Genomic DNA, 17216 nt, shown 5'->3' with positions numbered 1-17216 from the left:
TTTTATTGTTACTTTGAAAGACTGACTGAGTCGCCATTACTCGCTCGGTCCCCAACTTTGAGCTTGTCTAGCAGCAGGTTTGCAGCATGGAACAACTGAACACCTCTGCGATCACCTTAAACATCTCCTCCACGACCCGGCTCATCACAAGTATCATTCTCACCTTTTTGTCCTATGGATGCCGTATCAAGCCAGAAATGTGCTTGGTGTTGCAGCTATTTTCCAAAAAAACTGAAGGCCTGTAGAAGTTTTGCTTGTACAACTTGAACCCTGTTACAGCACTGGTATTTTTCAATAGCTGCCTTAATCCACTTCTTTATGCATTTGCTTCCAGAAACATGTGCCAAGAAAGACAACATCAATACTGTTGTTAAAGCAGACACTATACTTTAAAGACAGTTGAATCATTTGATAATGTATGTTCACAAATATCAGTATAGAGTGAAGAACATCGATGAGGTATGAACAAGGTTGCCCCCACACACACACACACACACACACACACACACACACACACACACACACACACACACACACACACACACACACACACACACACACACACACACACACACACACATAGAAAATAAGTCAAAAGTAGCACTTAGGTTTTATTTTACTTCTCTGGAGGCGTGGTTGTGAAAACGATTTCATGATTTTCTGTTCCTTTAAAAGACTGACTGGGTTGCTATCACTCACTCGGTGCCCCAACACTCATCTTGTCTGCCAGCAAGTTTGCAGCATGAACAAATTCAACTCTTCTCTGGTCACCTCAGCATCTCCTCCACTCCTGATCATCCATCTACTGCCTCATGGGTCTCCATCCGTTTGGTCCCAGCGGTGGTGCTGTCCATCTGCTTCCTGCTGGGAGTTCCTGGGAATATTGCTGTGATCATCCTCAAACCAAACTGGCAGCACCTGTCCAGTCTGAGTCAGAGTCTGATGCTGAATTTGGCCATATCAGATCTGATCTGCCTGCTCCCCCTGCCTCTGTGGATTTACACTTTACTGTACAGCTGGACTCTCGGCCTGGTGGCCTGTAAGCTCCTCACGTATTTCATGTTGTGCAGCCTCTATGCTTTCGGTGACATTGCTGAGTGTCCAGCGCTACCTACAGGTGGTGCACCTGCAGAAAATGTTTGATCGTGTAGGAAAGAGGAGGCTTCTGGTTCTGCTCTGGCTGGTTACCATGATCCTGTCTATTCCTGCTTTAGTGATCCGACAGGTGATCAAAGACCAGCATAGGACATCCTGCACAGGTTCCCACGCTCCCCCTTCCCAGCTGGGTGGCCGTGCTGCTGCCAGAGTGCCTCGTAGGATTTGTTTCAATTTCTGTTGTGGCCTTTTCATACATCGGTGTCCAGAGAAAAGTGAACCAGGCAGCTTTCTTCAACAACCCACAGACGACCCGGCTGGTCACAAGTATCATTGTGACCTTTTTTGTCCTATGGATGCCGTATTACATCACAAACGTACTTGCTGTGGCAGCTATTCTGCTAAAAAATGACGGCCTATGGAAGTTTTGCTTGAACAGCTGGAGCATTTTTGGAGCATTGGTATTTGTGAATAGCTGCCTTAATCCCCTCCTTTATGCTTTTGCTTTAAAAAAACATGTGCACTCTGTGCGGAGAAAGGGAACATTAGTGCTGTTGGTTATGCAAAGATGCCGATATTAGAGTAGCCTCTCACCAAACTGTCAAGTTATTATATATTGATTGTTGTGTTTTTATTAGGTCTTAATGTGTGCACATGTAAAAATGTGTCTTTGACTGTGTATATACATACATATTTGCACACATATTTTTATATTTTATATTCTATATACATTGTTTTTATATTCGGGATAGTGGGAAACAGTATTTCAATCTCTCTGTCTGTACACACAAACTGGAAGATTGACATTAAAGTTGACTTTGACTTTGAAGTTGTTGTAGCTATATTTCACACAGATGCAGGATTTTGAATGAAAATGAACCATTCTCTTTGATAACTCTCCGTATTTGTTTTTCTGACCTGATATGTTTGTGCTCAGGCACACAGAACTCAAGTAGCTCCTTCCCTGCAAGGCCAAGTCTTCCCTGTCAGCTTTGATGAACATTTTAAAGAACATTATGTGTTTGGGTTCTCCTATGACCAGGCCTTAAACGGCATGTACACATTTGCAGACCACCATCTACAACAGGGGTCGGCAACCCCTGGCACGCGTGCCAGCATTGGCACGCGGCCCCCGTAACCAGTGGCACACTAGGAATAAGTGGAATAAGTGTGCACAATATTTAAATTGTATTTTCGGATCCTGAACGAGACAGCCGTCAGAGCGCGTCTCCCCGTTACCTGCAGAAGGAAGCCATGCACGCAGCGCAGCCCCGCTCTCTTTAACTCCAGGTGACTTTCTGCCGCTTTCCTCCGTTGTGCAGGGCTGATCGTTTCACCACAGAGGAAAGCACTTCACAAATTGCAGTACTCATAAGGAGCTTTACAAATGCCGCAGTTTTTGCGTGGCTGTGTCTTTAGTTGAAAGCCCAGTGGCGATCTGCTCATCTCTCATTGAAATAATATGCTACAAAGGGGGCGGACTGGCCATCTGTGTGTTGAACTTTCCTGTCGGCTCCCAGACCGTAGTCGAGGAGGGCAGAAGCAACAAGCTTCAGGTTCAATAACCCACTTTAGCTTAAATGACTGGAGAGAGGCGAGCTCTTCTTGGGAGCCGTTGCATTTATTTAGCTGTTCTTCTGTTTCACAAAATACATCACAGACCTCTGTTTTTCTGCTGCCTCGTTTCACTTCCAGAAACATACACACGCTCACTCACTCTCGCTCTACCATCCACACACACACACACACATGCACACGCCACACCCCTCTCTCTCTCTCTCTCTAAAGGGACAGCGATCTCATCTCACTCTGCATAACATGTGTGTTCTGGAGAATTACAGAACGGACGATCGTCCTTATTATTATGCCGTTTAAACCAATTATTTAAATGTGTTTGTTAAATTCGGTATCATGTAAGTTGCGCTGACAGGTCCACACACTGCTTCCTCCCCGCAGCGAGGCTCCCCCGCCCTCCTGTTGATAGTTCCACGAGCGTCAAGCTCCTCAACGACCCCCCCCCCCCCCCCCGTTGATAATTCTCGATCGTTGGCACGCTGATAACAATTTTTTTTTTAATGGCACTTCATATCAAAAAGGTTGCCGACCCCTGCAGTAGCTCAACATTATAGGACGCCTAATCATTTGATTTTGCATGATCACAAAAAACTGTACAAAATGCTGAACTTGTATGATGTTAAAAGAAAGCACAGAAATCATTTTACAATAACTCATGGATCTTAAAAAGAAGATATGTTAGTCTAAAGATATCAGCTGATATGCAGTTTGTTTTATTCTTTGATCAATTGTTAGGTTAACCATTGACTTCCCTGGACTTCCCAAAAAGTATATATTTTTTTTAGGGCTGTCAGTCGATTAAAATATTTAATCGCGATTAATCGCATGATTGTCCATAGTTAATCGCGATTAATCGCAAATTAATCGCACATTTTTTATCTGTTCTAAATGTACCTTAGAGGGATATCTTTCAAGTTTTTAATACTCTTATCAACATATGAGTGAACAAAATATGCTTTATATGTTTGTTTATATCATTTGAACAATGACAAATATTCTCATGAATATTAAACACAACAACCTCTGAACATTACAATATTTCGCTTCAAATCAACCTGGAACCTCTCTCATACAATAATTGTGTGTGTGTGTGTGTGTGTGTGTGTGTGTGTGTGGTGTGTGTGGTGTGTGTGTTGGAGCTATGTGCAGCTCAAGGCATATATGCTCCAACGGGAGCTGCAATCATGTTGCGTGTGCTGACTTTTCGTACAATGTCCCACTGTCTGGCTACCTGCATAAAGTCAAGTGCTCGGCGCAGTTGTCGGCGAAATGTCATTGAAACAGCTCCTTATATCCGTTAGCGCAGCTAGCTAGCACCAGATGCTAACAACAACACGTAAGGTGTGCCTCGCTCGGCGCGAGTCGCGCCACACATACACACTCCCTCCCGGTCCTCCGATGGCCAGTCCGGGCCTGCCAGTGAGCGTGGAAGTGTGGTCTGCCACAAGCGGGCGGTAGGAGCGGGGCTGTCAGCATCAAGCGGGGCTGTCAGCATCAGCTTGTCGATGGTATTTTAAACTCGATGCGCTCTGAAACTACGGCGGCCGAGGACAAAAAATACACATGCGTTAATCGCGTTAAAATAATTAGTGGGCGTTAATTTTTTTTGCGTTAACGCGTTATTAACGCTGTTAACTTGACAGCCCTAATTTTTTTATTTAATCAGGCGAAGAGTTGAAAGATGAACATTGTGATGATAAACACACCCACACATCAAAGGCTCAGTACTTACTGTCATCACACTGAAAGATGAATTAGAGTATTCATCTGGAAGTTTCCTTTGCAAACTAAATGCTAATGTTAAGATTCAATGTTCATCTTTGTCTTGAGAACAGCGTCCTGAGAACTTTCGATAGTATAACATAACAGCGTTTAGCATTTTTTATATATGAAATCGAGATATTATATCGTTTTTATAGCATATTTGGCTAAGAATAGGACTGCTTGATGTTGTTCGAAAGTCTTAATGTTGATGTGGTTTAATTTTAGAAAGTGAGCTTTATTGCTTTTGTCTCTTCAAGTCACGTTATTGAATAGTTTTGTATGTACCTTGAGTTGGTCTTCAAAGACACACAGAGAGGAAATACAAAGTTATAAAAATGGCTCATCATTACCCACATGTTTTTTTTTTCCGACCTGATGAATGCTCTTGCGTGCACGTGTACACACACACGCTTTCTTTTTTAGGAGTAGATATTTTGGCTGAAAGAACGTTTGTGTGTTTACCATTATTATCTTTTTTAATAAATGCTTTTTTAATCTACTGTATATGCTGGCTGTTATTGATATTGTACAGAGTGCATGCTGCCAACCTCTACTGTTGATGACTCCAAAATCAACCTAGTTATGATAAAGATGTGGTCATTTTGGTTGTTTGTGAAAAAAAGATGAATACAAGTCTGGCCTAAATCTCTGTCAGAAAGACTGCAGCCATCCAGGGGGTGTAGTTAACCAAACTTTAATTGTTCCACAATTAGTTAACGTCTGTGCAGTTATGTTCGTTTTTTTAATTTGCTTCTCCTAGGAGTTCCTGGAAATATTGCTGTGATCATCCTCAAACCAAACTGGCAGCACCTGTCCAGTCTGAGCCAGAGTCTGATGCTGAATTTGGCCTATCAGATCTGATCTGCCTGCTCCCCCCTGCTCTGTGGATTTACACTTTACTGTACAGCTGGACTCTCGGCCTTGGTGGCCTTGTAGTCTCCTCACGTATCTCATGTTGTGCAACCTCTATGCTTTCGGTGAACATTGCTGAGTGTCCAGCGCTACCTACAGGTGGTGCACCTGTCAATAGTCAAAAAAAGTAGACATAGGTTTTATTTTTACTTCTCTGGGGTTGGCCGTGATGCTGACAGAGACCCTGACCGGGTTTGTTGCCATTTCTGTCGTGGCATTTTCATACATCGGTCTCCACAGAAAGTGAACCAGCTTTCTTCAACAACCCACAGACGACCCGGCTGGTCACAAGTATCATTGTGACCTTTTTTGTTCTATGGATGCCATATCATATCACAAATGTACTTGGTGTGGCAGCAATTTCACTAAAAATGAAAGATTTTTGAAGTTTTGCATGGACAGCTGGTACACTGTTTCAGCATTGGTGCTTGTGATCAGCAGCCTTAATCCACTTCTTTATGCGTTTGCTTCTAAAAACATGTGCACTATGTGCGGAGAAAGGGAACATTAGTGCTGTTGATAATGCAGTAGCTCAATGTTTCAGGTAGTGTAATACTTGATTTTGCATGATCTGAAATACCATTACATAATGCAGAACTTTTTGACATGAAAGAAGACACAAAAAATATACCCATTAACCTGTGAAACTCAAAAAAGGTGATTTACAGTAGTCCCAAAGTTCTAACATTATACACAGTTTGGAATTTATTTTATGATCAATTGTGAGGCTAACCATAGTCTTTCCTCTGATTCTCCAAAATATATGTTTTAATTGGTTAGGCCAAGAGTTTAAAAGATGAAGATGGTAATGATACAGGCACCCACATATCAATTATTACTGTATCATACTGAAAGATGATGTTTGTGGTCTGTAAGATTAATTCGAGTAATCATCTTGGAAGTTATTTTGCATACAAAGTATGAATTGTTTTACACAGTAGTGTCATTGTTACTCGGACAAAGCAATCTGCAACATTCAATGGAAAAATCAGGACAGCTTCTCTTTTGTAAATGTATTTGGTTGGGTTTAATGTTTAATTGATGTTCACTGAGTTTCATTGTTGTGTTACTTTTTTAGGTCATATATTAGAGTAGCCTCTCACCACACTGTTAAGTTGTTGGGTAGCTATATTCACACAGGACACAGGATATTGCATGCATTTTAACATTCTCTTTATTAACTCTCCACATTTTTGTTTCTGACCTGACACTGTTTGTTTATGCTCAGGCACACGGACTCACATAGGGAGGGACAACACACACACACACCCACACACACACACACAACACACACACACACACACACACACACACTCTCTCAAACACACACACACACACTATCACGCACACTTCCTTTTTTTTGTTTCCTTCACTTTATCTTTTGTTACATAATATTTGTGTGCTTAAAATTTTGTATCTAATAATAAATGCTTATATTCCATATTGCTGCTCTGTTATTTGTGTTGTAGCAAGAGTGAATGCTTGCCAACCTCCATTATTGATCACTGTTAAAATCCTTTAACCTAGGTAAGATTCAATATGGTCATAGTTGGTTGGAGTTATTAATTGTATTGTTAAATACATTTCTTAATTATAGATGAGTACATTTTATGAGACCGCATCAATTGGTTATATTTTTTTCCCTATTCAAAGGGGGAACAAATATTAACTAAATGTATGATATTATTAACTAATGTATGATATTGCAGGAATGTCCTAAAGAAAAATACAGGCTGATACAAAAGTATTCACTCTCAGTCATTACTCATGAACTATTAGAAGTGCGTGGCTGAAAGCTGTTTTAAGGGAACCGAATATGGGGAAATGTGTCAGATAATGAAGCCATGAAAAAAATAATTTGCCATTTAAATATAAAGTACGTTGGCATTTCCTCTTAAGATGTGTCCTCTTTATCCTGTGTAACACTCAATTATCTCACTCGCTGCCCCCAACACTCAGCTTGTCTAGCAGCAAGTTTGCAGCATGGAACAATTCAACTCTTCTCTGGTCCCATTTAACATCTCCTCCACCTCCTGATCATTCCATCTACTACCTCCTGGGCCTCCATCCGTCTGGTCACAGCGGTGGTGCTGTCCATCTGCTTCCTGCTGGGAGTTCCTGGGAATATTGCTGTGATCATCCTCAAACCAAACTGGCAAGCACCTATCCAGTCTGAGTCAGAGTCTGATTGCTGAATTTGGCCATATCAGACCTGATCTGCCTGCTCCCCCTGCCTCTGTGGATTTACACTTTACTGGACAGCTGGACTCTCGGCCTGGTGGCCTGTAAGCTCCTCACGTATTTCATGTTCTGCCAGCATCTATCTAGCCTGCTAACAGTGACAGTGCTGAGTCTCCAACGCTACCTACAGGTGATGAACCTGCAGAATTGCTTGGATCGGGCAGGCAGGAGGAGGCTGCTGGTTCTCCTCTGGCTGGTTACCATGATCCTGTCTATCCCTGCTTTAGTGATCCGACAGGTGATCGAAGAACAGCATGGGACAACATGCACAGATTCCCACGCTCCCCGCTTCCCAGCTGGTGGCCTGTGCTGCTGTCAGAGTGCCTCGTAGGATTTGTTTCAATTTCTGTCGTGGCCTTTCATACATCGGTTGTCCAGAGAAAAGTGAACCAGGCAGCTTTCTTCAACAACCCACAGACGACCCGGCTCATCACAAGTATCATTGTGACCTTTTTTGTTCTATGGATGCCATATCATATCACAAACGTACTTGGTGTGGCAGCTATTCTGCAAAAAAATGACGGCCTTTGGAAGTCTTGCTTGAAAAGCTGGAACGTTGTTTCAGGACTGGTATTTGTGATTAGCTGCCTTAATCCATTCCTTTATGCTTTTGCTTTTACAAATATGTGCACTGTGTGCAAAAAAGGGAACATTAGTACTGTTAGTAAGGCAGAAGATAAGCATTTCGGGTAATGTAATCTCGTGATTAAGTATGATCTCAAATTAATATTACATAATGCAGAACTTCTATGATGTTAAAAGATACAAAATAAAATGCAAAATCAAGATAATTTATTGTTATTGTAGCAGGTATTGGCAAAGAACACGACTGCTTTACTTTTGTAAATGTTCATGTATTGATTGGGGTTTAATGTGTAATGTTGTTCACTGAGCTTTACTGTTGTAATATCTGTTCAGTCATGTTATTGAGTAGTTATTTATGTGAATACATGTAACTTGTGTTGGTCTTTGAAGACACACAGAGTGGAAATACAATGTTCAAAATGGCTTATCACTACCCAGATGTTTTTTTCTGACCTGACACCTGCTCTTGCACACACAAAACACACACACTCTTAATGTCGCGCAATCAACACACACTGACACACTTCCATTTGTTTCAGTCTTTATATTTTGTTGAATGAATGTTGTGTGTTTACCATTATCATCTTTTTTTAATAAATGCTTTTTCATCTAATGCTTGTCTGTTTTTGTCACAAACGAGCTGAGGACCAAAATGCAAAACACGGGGAAACCAGGGATAGTCTGTAACCAGCTTTATTGAAGGCAATAACTGGTAGGAGACGAAAAGGCAAGTAGTAGGCAAAGGGCTGGTCGGGGACAGGCGAGGGTTCCAGGAGAAGGCAAGACGGGAGTCGCAGGTACAGACGGGTCAGGGAGCAGGCGTGGCAGAATAGTCCGGGTACAGGCAGGGTCAGGAATCAGGCGAGGGCAGGCAGGTCAGGGACAGGCAGGGTCGGAACCGGGGAGAGCAATCTGGGAAGTAATGCTGGAAAGACTGGCATGCTGCAAAGTACGATCTTGGCACTGAGGTGAGAGTGAAGTGGGCCTATATACTACTGGAGCTGATGGGTGTAACAGAGTGAGAGAGAGAGACAGGGTGTTGACTACCAGGTGACTAAGGAATGTTAATGCAGAAAATAGGTGAGTGAGAAAGCAGACTGTGACAGTTTTTGATGTTGTACAAGAGTGAATGCTGTAACCTCTACTATTGAATCCTTCAACTGAGTTAACCCTCCTGTTGTGTCGGGGTCAAATCTGACCGATTTTCTACTTTCATCAATTATAACTTTTTTGTTTTACATTCGATTGCATTAAGGCTTTATGATATCCTTCACAGTAGACATTTGAACATATAAAATTGTTGATCAACACTTTCATTTAATTTGGATGCTTTAGTCAACTTTGTAACACATGGTGTTCCCGGTCAAAATGACCACCATAAAGAAAAGGAATTAGTAACCATCCGGATCAGATAAAAACACACACACACACACACACACACACACACACACACACACACACACACACACACACACCACACACACACACACCACACACACACAACACACACACACACACACACACACACCACACACAACACACACACAACACACACACACACACACTATATGTGTTTTACCCCCCTTATGTGGCCATCCCCCATGTGAATCACACCTGGCACACACAAACACACACACAGAACAATTTGATTACATTTCCCGCTCTTATGTGCCCATCCCCCCACATGGATCACACCTGGCACACGCAATACATGTTCATTGCCTATTCTTTGTATATTTACTGCCAGTTTTCATGTATACCAGTAGTCTGATACAATATTTTACAGTTTGAAAGGGTGTTAAATGAAATTTGGCGATGATTAATGGTTTTTTGTGTTAATGTAATAGCAGTTAAAACAGGACCCGGTCAAATTTGACCGCGAACACCAAAGTAAGGGGGGGAAAACGAACACAAACAGGGGGGTTAGGCTTGTGATATTGTCATTTGTGGTTTTGTAGTTATTATTTTAATCATTATTTACATTTTGAAATAGAAAGTTCAATTTATTTTATCCGACTACATTAATTACTATTGCTTTCCCTTTCAATGGGTAGTTCGTCGAAGAACCTTTGGGCTCCGGATCCGGACCGAACTGCAAATCAATCCGTACCGAACCCTGTGTCCCATTATTAAAAAAATAAATTAAAAAAAATAAAAAAATTTATAATGATTCTGATAAATTAATGTACATCATTGTGTACGCGCGTCTTGTGTCTGACGCATTGTGAGAATGAACGTGCATATATATTTACTTGTGTGCGCGAGCGTGACACGCATTGCAGACCTCAAGTTAACCGCAAGTTTACCTTGACTTTCTAATGCTTCTAATGCCTTTTTTGCCGAGGTTCAAGGCATTGGCTACAGACAAACAGTGCCATTTCTCCCATAGTTCAAGCCATCATACTGTATGTATGTATTTAATGTGTGTGTGTGTATATTACAGGGGCGCCGTTTGCCGACAGGCAAGGCAGGCAAGTGCTTGGACCAGAAGGGGGCCCCCAAAGAAGGTAGATTAAGAAGGTCCACAGCAACGACAACATGAAACACCCTTTAATTTACTGCAACAACATGTCGGGAAACCCCCTCAAGGGGGCCCCATGCATAGAGCGCCGTAAGAAACATTTTCTTAATTTCAGTTTCGTTGCTCCGCTCCAGGGGGGGGTGACTTTACTGGCATTGATCCGGACCAGTGACCTTGTATATAGTTCACAAGTGGACCTTTAATAAAAAAGTTTGAGTACCCCTGAGCTACAGTGTAGAAAAGGCAATGACATTCTTATGACCCGAGCTCCTCCAACAATGCAACATATATAATAAAATACAAAAATTAAAATTAAATTAAAATTAAATGTAATGAGTGATGTTGGATGCAAATTACATTGGATTATTTTGTGGAAAATGCATTACCTTTGACATCCTGTTCGAACATGTCTTCCTTGTTGCAGTATATCTATACAGTATAAGGCCACAAATATGAGCGCATATACAGTGCAACTTGTAAAGGATGTGTGCCAGAACCTTGTCACCTCATGACTGGTGTCCCTCATGGCTTCGTCCTGGGTCCCCTCTTTTCTTTACATCAATTAAATTGGCTCTGTTATTCTCTTGCATGGATTCTGCTTCCACTGCTATGCAGATGTCACTCAACTGACTCGTCTTTTCCACGTCCTGAACTGACCATGAAGGTGATGCAGGTTATGGTCCAGGCTCTTTTCACCTCATGTCCAGAGATGGCAAAAGTACACACATCATTTACTCAAGTAAAAGTAGAGATACTCGTGTTTAAAAATACTCTGGTAAAAGTAGAAGTACTGACTAAACTTCTTTACTCAAGTAAAAGTAAAGAAGTATGGGCTTCGAAATGTACTTAAGTAAAAAGTACCCATAACTACCAACTGTTTTAAAGGGCCCATGTCATGCTTTTGCGGTTATTACCCGTCCCCTTGTGTGTTATGAAGGTTTTTATGCATGTAAACGGTGTGCAGAGTCACAAACCCTCAAAGTACACCCTGTAGCGAGTAAAACTCTAACGCAGAAAATACCTCCCCAAAACGCCTCGTTGGAGATACGTCATTGTCCATTTGATTCTTCCATTCGTTCCGGGTACGGCATGATGTCATGCCGTACCAATTGAATTGACCAATCCGGAAGAGCTATGGCCACACCCAGCGGCGCTGGCCGCACCCTCTGCCAGCCTAACATTTACTGTTGGAAGCTCTGGTTCAGTTCACAATCGATCCAGTCATGCCAAAGCCAAGGACCTGTTTCCTGAAATGTGAGGGGAAATCTGAGCTGTTTCTCCTACCGACGGAAGAACCACGACGAAGTCAGTGGTTAGTAGATATTTGGCTTTCCTAGCATGTATGCTACAAAGCTAAACAACAAGGCTACCTAGAGCTTGAGATGCTAGGGAAGACATTGTTTTTATGCAAGCTAAAAAGAATGACCGAAACGTAGCAGACTACCGTATAAGATTGCAATTGTAAACACGCTCTTGCTAGCCGAATGTAAGGTCCTCACGTATATCATGTACTGTTGTGTCTATTCTAGCACACTGACTGTGACAGTGCTGAGTGTGCAGCGCTACCTACAGGTGGTGCACCTGCAGAAGACCTTCGAATGTGTAGGAAAGAGGAGGCTTCTGGTTCTGCTCTAGCTGGTTACCATGATCCTGTCTATCCCTGCTTTAGTGGTTCCACAGGACACTAAAGACCAGTATGGTACATCCTGCACACATATTGACTCTCTCCCTTCCCAGCTGGTTGCCATGCTGCTGACAGAGTGTCTTGAAGGATTGGTTGCAATTTCTGTCGTGGCATTTTCATACATCGGCCACCACACCAAACTGAACTGAACCATGCAGCTTTCTTCAACAACCCACAGACGACCCGACTCATCATAAGTCTCACTGTGGCCTTTTTTGTCCTATGGATGCCATATCATATCACAAATGTACTTGGTGTTGCAGCTATTTCCCTCAAAATCAAGGCCTATGGAAGTTTTGCTTGATCAGCTACAACCTTGTCAAATCACTGGTATTTGTGAATTCCTCTCTGAATCCATTCCTTTATGCTTTTGCTTATAGAAACATGTGCAGAAACATGTGCTCTGGGTGCAGAGAAAGGGAAAATTAAAACTGTTTTTAATGCAGTAGGTCAACGTTACAAGGCGCCTAATCATTTTATTTAGTATGATCACAAACAATTGTACAAAATGCTGAACTTTTATGATGTTAAAAGAAAGCACAGAAATAATTTCACAATAACTTGTGGAACTTAAACAAATATATTTTAGTCCAAAGATATCAGCTCATATGCAGTGTATTTTTATTCTTTGATCAATTGTTAGGTTAACCATTGACTTCTCTGGACTACAGAAAAAGTATATATTTTTATATAGTGAGGCGAAGAGTCGAAAGATGAACATTGTATTGATAAACACACCCACACATCAAAGGCTCAATTATTACTGTCATCACACTGAAAGATGATGTTTGTGGTCATCAAGATGAATTAGAGTAATTAATCTGGAAGTTTCCTTTGTAAACTAAATGCTAATGTTAAGATTCAATGTTAATCTTCACCTTGAGAACAGCGTCCTGAGAGCTTTTGATAGTATAACATACCCAGTGGCTTGTTTGGCATTTTTAATATATGAAATCGAGATATTGTATAGTTTTTATATATTTGGCTCAAAATAGGACTGCTTTAATTATTTTCGAAAGTCTAAATGTTGATGTGTTCAATGCTTAATCTTACAAACAGAGCTTTATTTTGTTGGTCTCTTTCAAGTTCTGTTATTGAACAGTTGTTTATGTACATACCTTCACAGCAAATACCAAAGTGTTAAAATCCCAGAGTACTGATGACCAGAGTAGAAATGTTTACACTTTGGAGTAGAATGGACATAAAGTGCACCAGAACCTCTCTTTGGTGTTATTTCTTGGTGTGGTGTTGGTGTTGACTTGTGTAGTGTGTATTCTGGGATGATGGACTCCCTCAGAGTATATCTTTTCATTGAATCTGTCTGGTCCGCATCTGATCTTAGGTTTCGATTCGTCATCAGATAGGCCGCGCCTTCTCATTGGTTTAATGCAGCCTCGTGACCCTCGACTCTTTGAAAATATTCTCCAGGAAAAGCGTGACCGTGACTGTTTCAGATTGATGCAAGAGTTACGGCCCGTCCACACGGCGGCGTGCGTTGAAGCTTCAACGCTTCTGCCCATTCACTTTGAATGGGGTGACGTCACGCTTTGCCGAACTGCATTGTGGGAGTGTTGCTCGCTTAAAAAGTTGAGCAATGTTCAACATTTAAAGCTTCGGCGGAAGCGTCAGCCAATCAAATCATATCCCAGTACAAGCTCTAGCCAATCAAACCGCGTGCTTGTGTGTCCGGGGCGGGAGATTCATGTGATTGGTTTGTTGGTCGAGTTTCAGACAAGCTCACCGGCAAGCTTCAACGCACGCCGCCGTGTGGACGCTGCGTTATACGGCCCGTCCACACGGCGGCGTGCGTTGAAGCTTCAACACTTCTGCCCATTCACTTTGAATGGGGTGACGTCACGCTTTGCCGAACTGCATTGTGGGAGCGTTGCTTCGCTTTGCTCGCGTTACTCGCTTCAAAAGTTGAGCAATGTTCAACTTTTGAAGCTTCGACGGAAGCGGCCAGCCAATCAAATCATATGCCAGTACAAGCTCTAGCCAATCAAACCGTGTGCTTGTGTGTCCGGGGCGGGAGATTCATGTGATTGGTTGTTGGTTGAGTTTCAGACAAGCTCACCGGCAAGCTTCCTTCAACGCACGCCGCCGTGTGGACGCTGCGTTATACATCCATGGATCGAACACGTCAACATTTCTCCGCAGGACGGTAACGTTAAATAGACACCAAGTGAATAATTCTGAATATTCATATTTGTCTTCTTGTTTTAATTTGTATAACTAAACAACTAAAAACGATAACGTTAGCAAGTAGAATATTTGTGACGTTATTGTAGTGGTAACGTTAGCTGTAGTTAATGAGATTAAGGTTATTCTGACAACGAAATATGTATTTGTTTGATATTTTAGCTGCCGCTCCCGTGACTTGAGCTAATTAGTGCGAATGCTGTGTGGGTTCATACCCTTTTTAAAGCTTTTCTTTTAAATATTAAGCTTCTTCACTATTTTTCCTACTCTTCCAGTTTAACATTTCACTTTCAAGTTTTCAAAGTCATTGCAATGCATTTGAGCTGTAACCATTTTGATTCAAATCATTTCACTTTTCGTATTTCTCCGCTAAGTTCAGCAACACACTTACTTGGTTTTTGTAGCTAAAAGCAGCTACAGAGAACATTCAACTAATAAAATATTCAGCTTTTTCTGCATTTTCAGCTAAATTCAGCAACAAATGTACACAGTTCACAGCATTCGCACGGATTTTCAGCAGGAAATGCATTTTCTAGTGTTAATTGTTAGGCTTCATTCACGCTGACTCAGGCGACAAACCGCTCCTCTTTACAATCATTTGACAGGGGGGTAACGTTACGGGAGTGGCTCAGCGGCCTTGAATAAATGTTTTTTTAATCCATAATCAACTCTAGTCTGCAGGCACCTTTGAAATAATGAGACCGTTAACGTTAGCAGCTGTTAGCTTAGCTACCGCCAATTTACGTTACTCAGATTGAATGATTTCGAAGCTCTCGCCTCCCGCCTGATATAATGCTGTTAACAGTTAAGTCTAACTTTGCACTACATTTGGTACAGTACATGTGCAATAGATCAATTCCAGTTGTGGAGGAAGTTTTCATATGATTTAAGTTTAGTAAAAGTACAAATAACACCCTGTGAAAATACTATAAGTAAAAGGCCTGCACTTAAAACCTGACTTAAGTAAAAGTATGCGAGTATAATCAGCTACAGTAAATGTACTTTAAGTATCAAGTAAAAGCACTCATTGTGCAGTGAAATTGTCAGTGTTTTACTATTTTTGGGATGCTTTTAGGTTTTATATTACTGCTGCATTAATATATTTGTTGCATTTGACTTCTGTTCATGGTAATGGCCGAGCTGATCTGATTTGCTATCAAAGGTTTTTGTCAGTGTCTGACCCATCCATCAAAATATGATGTACAGTGTAGTTATATTTGTGTTTATTGTTATCTTACAGTCATCTCCAGCCCTCAGGAGTACTCTGGTCCAGTGGAGGCAACCCTACATCCTAGCAGTTGGGACCACAAGAAACAGCTCCATGAGTACTACATTGCGTTGGATGGTGAGCTCCTTCCCTGCAAGGCCAAGTCTTCCCTGTCAGCTTTGATGAACTTTTTAAAGAACATTATGTGTTTGGGTTCTCCTATGACCAGGCCTTAAACGGCATGTACACATTTTGCAGACCACCATCTACAACATTGATGTAAACTGGTTGCCATGTAGACTTTTAGATGTTGATCATCCTGCTCGGTGATTGTTAGTCTTTCAAAACACTATTTTTGTCAGTTTACTTTGCACATTAGCACTAGTGTATAGTATTCCACGTTGTCCATTTGTTGTAACAGGATTTTGGAATGAGAGGCCTAAGGAGCAAATGTACACACATTTCCACCTACAGTATGACCAATGTATTTTGTGGGTTGTTTTCATGTTGCTACTGACTAGATGTTATATTTAAAACACATCAAAATCACACACACACACACACACACACACACACACACACACACACACACACACACACACACACACACACACACACACACACACACACACACACACACACACACACACACACACACACACACACACACACACACACACACAAATAGAAAGTAAGTCAAAAGTAGTGCTCAGGTTATTTGTAACTTCTCTGGGGGTGTAGTGGTGACATTTGTTTCCTGTTTTATTGTTACTTTGAAAGACTGACTGAGTCGCCATTACTCGCTCGGTCCCCAACTTTGAGCTTGTCTAGCAGCAGGTTTGCAGCATGGAACAACTGAACACCTCTGCGATCACCTTAAACATCTCCTCCACGACCCGGCTCATCACAAGTATCATTCTCACCTTTTTTGTCCTATGGATGCCGTATCAAGCCAGAAATGTGCTTGGTGTTGCAGCTATTTTCCAAAAAAACTGAAGGCCTGTAGAAGTTTTGCTTGTACAACTTGAACCCTGTTACAGCACTGGTATTTTTCAATAGCTGCCTTAATCCACTTCTTTATGCATTTGCTTCCAGAAACATGTGCCAAGAAAGACAACATCAATACTGTTGTTAAAGCAGACACTATACTTTAAAGACAGTTGAATCATTTGATAATGTATGTTCACAAATATCAGTATAGAGTGAAGAACATCGATGAGGTATGAACAAGATTGCCCCCACACACACACACACACACACACACACACACACACACACACACACACACACACACACACACACACACACACACACACACACACACACACACACACACACACACATAGAAAATAAGTCAAAAGTAGCACTTAGGTTTTATTTTTACTTCTCTGGAGGCGTGGTTGTGAAAACGATTTCATGATTTTCTGTTCCTT

The 17216-nt window shown here is 41.6% G+C and overlaps 4 pseudogenes; all 4 read left to right on the top strand.

Annotated features, from left to right (window-relative positions):
* The first annotated feature begins 652 nt into the window (after nucleotides 1-652).
* On the top strand, nucleotides 653-1700 carry LOC117492716 (annotated as a pseudogene).
* A 3325-nt stretch (nucleotides 1701-5025) lies between these two features.
* Nucleotides 5026-5857, top strand: LOC117492715 (annotated as a pseudogene).
* A 1305-nt stretch (nucleotides 5858-7162) lies between these two features.
* Nucleotides 7163-8280, top strand: LOC117492713 (annotated as a pseudogene).
* A 3071-nt stretch (nucleotides 8281-11351) lies between these two features.
* On the top strand, nucleotides 11352-12806 carry LOC117492707 (annotated as a pseudogene).
* Nucleotides 12807-17216: the final 4410 nt, after the last annotated feature.

Source organism: Trematomus bernacchii, unplaced genomic scaffold, assembly GCF_902827165.1.
Source record: "Trematomus bernacchii unplaced genomic scaffold, fTreBer1.1, whole genome shotgun sequence".
NCBI classification, from domain to species: domain Eukaryota; kingdom Metazoa; phylum Chordata; class Actinopteri; order Perciformes; family Nototheniidae; genus Trematomus; species Trematomus bernacchii.
Note: the sequence above shows the minus strand (reverse complement) of the source record. Positions and strands in the feature narration are given on the sequence as shown.